This window comes from Eurosta solidaginis, chromosome 4 (assembly GCF_040869045.1).
Source record: "Eurosta solidaginis isolate ZX-2024a chromosome 4, ASM4086904v1, whole genome shotgun sequence".
Classification (NCBI taxonomy): domain Eukaryota; kingdom Metazoa; phylum Arthropoda; class Insecta; order Diptera; family Tephritidae; genus Eurosta; species Eurosta solidaginis.
The window spans coordinates 144,890,847-144,897,732 of NC_090322.1; positions in this window are offsets into that span (position 1 = coordinate 144,890,847).

Consider the following 6,886-nt stretch of genomic DNA (forward strand, 5'->3'; position numbering starts at 1 on the left):
TAGGGTTAAGGAAGTTTAATTTGGCTTTAATCACACTTAGTTTGATTCACAATGGCAAACATAGCCCCAGTGTCCATGATGGGCGCATTTAACTATATCCAATGTGCGCGAGCGGTAGCTTGACAATAATGGAAAGAGGCGACTTAGATCAAACGTGAGGCTGAGAAATGGGTGTGAGAAGATTTAGATGCTCTTTGATATGTGCTTAACTAGGGTTACCATCTGGTACAATCCGAGATATGAATCGGGGACACTTCCAACAAAAAAGGTAATCAAATTTCCATAGTGAAAAGTTTGACCAAGTTTAACCTTCTAAACGCAGTGGAAGACAATTGCAAAAAAAATTATAAAAGGTAGGGGAATATTGTAAAAAATTTAACAATTCGCAGAAACATGTTGTTTATTACAGATAATTATTTATACATTCTTTTTTCTTACTTCTAATTTCAAGAATATGGTGCTCTTTTTCTGTCAGCACTTCCCGACATATTTCTGGGAATTGCTGATTTTTTTCAAAAGTTCAGCATTCTCAGGAAGGGTTAAAATTTTTTGGAATTCGAGACATGTAAAATCTGAAAAATTAAACTTCACTCGAAGGATGTGCCCAACATTTTCAACAGTCAAACGATTTCTTTCTTTTGTCCATTGCAAGCTCATTAAGGAGGAAATTCTTTCGCAGTTCGCATTGTGACATGGTATCGAATAGAAAAATTGAGAATTTTGAGTACTTCGGAATATCCTTCGATATCTTTATTAGCTGAACAAAACGCAGCCATTTTGGCGCTTGCAAATTTTTTTGATTCGTGATCATCGGCCTTTGATTCCAAAAATTTTCCCAAATTCACTATTTGATCATGTAACAAAGAATCATTGATGGTCACTTTTTTTCAAGCGAATAAAAGAGGCATGGTTCTACTTCACTATATTGCAAGTTTTGATCTGTTTTGAAACCCAACCATTTGAAAACTCTGAATTTCGAAATCCTGTCGTCCAAAGTTTCAGATATTCTAATGTTTCACAATAAACAATATCGATTTTTGCCAAAAATTCGTCCCAAGCATGGTCCTTTCCATCTTTTCTTAATTGTGCCAAGTTCGTCCTTACAGCTAATGGAATAAAATTCGATTTTTGTCGTTCATCCACTTTTGATAGATCATCGTAAACTGAAATTATATCTAAAATCCTATCGTAAAAGCGGGGACATTTAGAGTATAAGCGGGAACGCTGGGACAAATCGTCGAAAGCGGGGACAAATCCCCGAAAGTGGGGACGTCTGGCAACCATAGCTTAACTGCAAGTTGATTTTGGTCGAAGCTTAGCAAGTCACTTCGGTCATTTCTTTTCCGGCATTTATCTCACCACGTGGGACCGGAAATCAAGTGTTCCTCCACCAACTAAGCGGAGGTATCCCCTTCCTCTGTTACAAAATTTGAGTGGCGATATAAATATTTTTTGAGGCGGAGCCTATTTATTCCTAGCCATTTAAACCTTACAGTTTTATTCGATGTACTACGTTTTGCGTAAAGTTCATAATTAAACATCCTTCGAAATATGCCATTGGCATCACTGTTAGGAACTTACTTTCGAATACTTCAAGGAACACATGCCACCTGACTTCGTCCATTCTCGCAAGACATACTGCTCACGATGAAGCCTTGATGTTAGTACAGTACAGCCATGAAACAAGTTGCGACTCAAGAGAAAAGTGACGCAAGGTATTTAGGCGATTCAAAGTTTTATTTATATATTATATATATAAGGCGCTTTTGAAACTATTTATGATATGAGAGTTTGTGGTACCACTAGCTGAGATGGTATTACTTTTCACTCAGATGTAATTTTGATTTTTAAAAGTAACCCATCATCAACATCCTAGTTCTAAATAATTTTGCGAGGAGGCTTTTTTTCATTATACTCAGCTGAGCAGAGCTCACATAGTATATTAATTTTATTCGCATAACGGTACCCTGTAACGGCATAAACTAATCGAGATAGATATAGACTTCTATATATCAAAATGATCTGGGCGAAAAAAGAAATTCATTTAGCCATGTCCGTCCGTCCGTCCGTAAACACGATAACTTGAGTAAATTTTCAGGTATCTTGATGAAATTTGGTATGTACGTTCCTGGGCACTCATCTCACAACGCTATGAACGAAATCGGACTATAACCACGGCCACTTTTTCGATATCGAAAATTTCGAAAAACCGAAAAACTGCGATAATTCATTCCCAAGGACGGATAAAGCGATGAAACTTGGTAGGTGGGTTGACCTTATGACGCAGAATAGAAAATTACTAAAATTTTTGACAATGGGCGTGGCACCGCCCACTTTTAAAAGAAGGTAATTTAAAAGTTTTGCAGTCTGTAATTTGGCAGTCGTTGAAGATAACATGATGAAATTTGGCAGGAACGTTACTCCTATTACTATATGTGTGCTAAATAAAAATTAGCAAAATCGGATAACGAACACGCCCACTAAAAAAAAAAATGTTTTAAAGTTAAATTGTAACAAAAAATTGAATATCTTTACAGTATATAAGTAAATTATGTCAAAATTCAACTCCAGTAATGATATGGTACAACAAAATACAAAAGTGAAAGAAAATTTCAAAATGGGCGTGGCTCGGCCCTTTTTCATTTAATTGTTCTAGAATACTTTTAATGCCATAAGTAGAACAAAAATTTACCAATCCTTGTGAAGTTTGGTAAGGATATAGCTTCTATGACGATAACTGTTTTCTGTGAAAATGGTTGAAGCCACGGCCAGTTTTTATACACAGTCGACCGTCTGTTCTTCCGCTCGGCCGCTAACACGATAACTTGAGCAAAAATCGATATATCTTTACTAAACTTAGTTCACGTACTTATCTCAACTCACTTTATCTTGGTATTAAAAATTGGCGAAATCCGACTATGACCACGCCCACTTTTTCGATATCGAATATTTCGAAAAATGAAAAAAATGCCATAATTCTATACCAAATACGAAAAAAGGGATGAAACATGTTGATTGGATTGGTTTTTGTGACGCAAAATATAATTTTAGAAACAACTTTGTAAAATGTGTGTGACATCGTCCATATTAAGTAGAAGAAAATGAGAAATTTCTCCAGGGCGAAATCCAAAGCCCTTGGAATCATGACAGGAATACTGTTCGTGGTATTACATATATAAATAACTTAGCGTACCCGACAGATGATGCTCTGGGTCACCCTGGTCCGATATCTCGAAAACGCCTTCACATATACAACTAAGGTTCACTCGCTTTTAAAACCCTCATTAATACCTTTAATCTGATACCCATATCGTACAAACACATTATAGAGTCACCCCTGCTCCACCTTTATGGCGATATCTCGAAAAGGCGTCCACCTATAGAACTAAGGCCCACTCCCTTTTAAATTACTCATTAACACCTTTCATTTGATACCCATATCGTACAAACACATTCTAGAGTCACCCCTGGTCCACCTTTATGGCGATTTCTCGAAAAGGCGTCCACCTATAGAACTATGGCCCACTCCCTTTTAAAATACTCTTTATTACCTTCCATTTGATACCAATGTCATAAAACACATTCCAGGGTTACCCTAGGTTCATTTTCCTACATGGTGATTTTCTCTTATTTTGTCTCCAAAGCTCTCAGCTGAGTATGTAATGTTCGGTTACACCCGAACTTAGCCTTCCTTACGTGTTTTCATATACATAATTTTGAATGAAAATTTAAAAAAATTCCCCTCTATAAATTATTTAGAATTTTGCTGTAGCAGGTCAGAGCTTGGAAGAGAGGAATCGAGCGAAGCCAGGTATAAAAGCCACACTCAGAAAAAAACAAATTTTCTTTAAATTGTTTAAAATTTAAAATTGATGAGTGAGAAACTCTTAATTTTTGTATAAAACTTTTTATTAATTTAAGGGAATATTTTTCTTTAATTTGTTTACTTGATTAAATATTTCTCACAATATTTACATGTACGAGATGAAACAGTGGTTAGAGCAATCAACTGAAGTTGAGGATCTCCGCTCGAAATCCACCGCCTTGAAAGTTGCATATTTAATTTTATTTTCTTAATACAAGCTTATCTATATTCTTATGAAAAAAATTTAATTTTTAAGAAAATAACTCGTCTAGATTGTGGAAAGGATTTCTTTGGAGCAAAATCGATACAATTTTTTCCCATTTTAATAGCAACTTTCATCATTTATAGGAATTTTTTTTGAGTGTAGTATGTACTCAATTTCATACGTATTTTTATACTCAGCGTGCTTTGCACACAGAGTATATTAACTTTGATTGGATAACGGTTGGTTGTACGGGTATAAAGGAATCGAGATAGATATAGACTTCCATATGGGCGATTCTCCGCGAGCTCTCAGTTTTACTAACCCAAAATTTTGGAAAAAAATATTCGATTTTCAAATATTTTCAATCATTTTTCTAAAAGTTTTTATAGCCAAAAAACATCCCCAAAGTGGACGAGCTACAGCTATTAATTTCTGTTTTTTATACTGAAATCTGCCACGATTGTGACATTACACGCGTGCCACGGTTGTGACATTTTGACAATAAATTGCACATTAAAACAAGTAAGCAAGGCTAAGTTCGGGTGTAACCGATCATTACATACTCAGCTGAGAGCTTTGGAGACAAAATAAGAGAAAATCACCATGTAGGAAAATGAACCTAGGGTAACCCTGGAATGTGTTTGTATGACATGTGTATCAAATGTAAGGTATTAAAGAATATTTTAAGAGGGAGTAGGCCATAGTTCTATGGGTGGACGCCATTTAGGGATGTCGCCATAAAGGTGGGCCAGGGGTGACTCTAGAATTTGTTTGTACGAAAGTTTGTACAATATGGGTATCAAACGAAAGGTGTTAATGAGTATTTTAAAAGAAACTGGGCTTTAGTTCTATAGGTGGACGCCTTTTCGAGATATCGCCATAAAGGTGCACCAGGGGTAACTCTAGAATTTTATTTATACGATATGGGTATCAAATGAAAGGTGTTAATGTGTATTTTAAAAGCTCTTGGGCCTTAGTCCTATAGGTGGCGCCTTCTCGAGATATCGCCATAAAGGTGGACCAGGGCGACTCTAGAAATTGTTTGTACGATATGGGTATCAAATGAAAGGTGTTAATGAGTATTTCAAAAAGGCGTGGGCTTTAGTTCTATAGGTGGACACCTTTTCGAGATATCGCCATACAGGTGGATCAGAGGTGACTCTAGAATGCGTTTGTACAATATTGGTATCAAACGAAAGGTGTTAATGAGTATTTTAAAAGGGGCTTGACCTTAGTTCTATAGGTGGATGCCTTTTCGAGATATCGCCATAAAGGTGGACCAGCGTGACTCTAGAATTTGTTTGTACGATATGGGTATCAAATGAAAGATGTTAATGAGTATTTTAAAGGGAGTGGTGGTAGTTGTATGTGTGAAGGCGTTCTCGAGATATTGACCAAAATGTGGACCAGGGTGACCCAGAATAATTTATTTATATATGTAATACCACGAACAGTATTCCTGCCAAGATTCCAAGGGCTCTTGATTTCGCCCTGCAGAACTTTTTCATTTTCTTCTACTTAATATGGTAGGTGTCACACCCATTTTGCAAAGTTTTTTTCTAAAGTTATATTTTGTGTCAATAAACCATTACCATGTTTCATCCCTTCTTTCGTATTTGGTATAGAATTTGGAATTTTTTTCATTTTTCGTAACTTTCGATATTGAAAAAGTGGGCGTGGTCATAGTCGGATTTCGGCCATTTTTTACACCAATACAAAGTGAGTTCAGATAAGTACGTGAACTGAGTTTAGTAAAGATATATCAATGTTTGCTCAAGTTATCGTGTTAACGGCCGAGCGGAAGGACAGACGGTCGACTGTGTATAAAAACAAGGCGTGGCTTCAACCGATTTCGCCCTTTTTCACAGAAAACAGCCACCGTCCTAGAATCTAAGCCCCTACCAAATTTCACAAGGATTGGTAAATTTTTGTTCGACTTATGGCATTAGAAGTATCCTAAATTAAATGAAAAAGGGCGGAGCCACGCCCATTTTTAAATTTTCTTTTGTTTTTATATTTTGTTGCACCATATCATTACTGGAGGTGAATGTTGACATAATTCACTTATATACTCTAGAGACATTAAATTTTTTTTTTAAAATATGACTTAAAAATATTTTTTTGAAAGTGGGCGTGGTCGTTATCCGATTTTGCTAATTTTTATTAAGCATACATATAGTAATAGGAGTAACGTTCCTACCAAATTTCATCATTTCTTCAACGACTGCCAAATTACAGCTTGCAAAACTTTTAAATTGCCTTATGTTAAAAGTGGGCGGTGCCACGCCCATTGTCCAAAATTTTACTAATTTTCTATTCTGCTTCATAAGTTCAACTCACCTACCAACTTTCATCGCTTTATCCGTCTTTGGTAATGAATTATCGCACTTTTTCGGTTTTTCGAAATTTTCGATATCGAAAAAGTGGGCGTGGTTGTAGTCCGATATCGTTCATTTTAAATAGCGACCTGAGATGAGTGCCCAGGAAAATTTACTCAAGTTATCGTGTTAACGGACAGGCGGACGGACGGACGGACGGATGGACGGACGGACATGGCTCAATCAAATTTTTTTTCGATACTGATGATTTTGATATATGGAAGTCTATATCTATCTCGATTCTTTAATACATGTATAACCAACCGTTATCCAATCAAAGTTAATATACTCTGTGAGCTCTGCTCAGCTGAGTATAAAAAAGCTAGTATGACTTGCAAGATTTTCCGTAAAATTTTAAGGTTATGTCAGCAAACTTTAAAGAAAAATGGTACAATAGACGGTACTTAACTTAAAACTACAAAGATACAAGTGCCACGG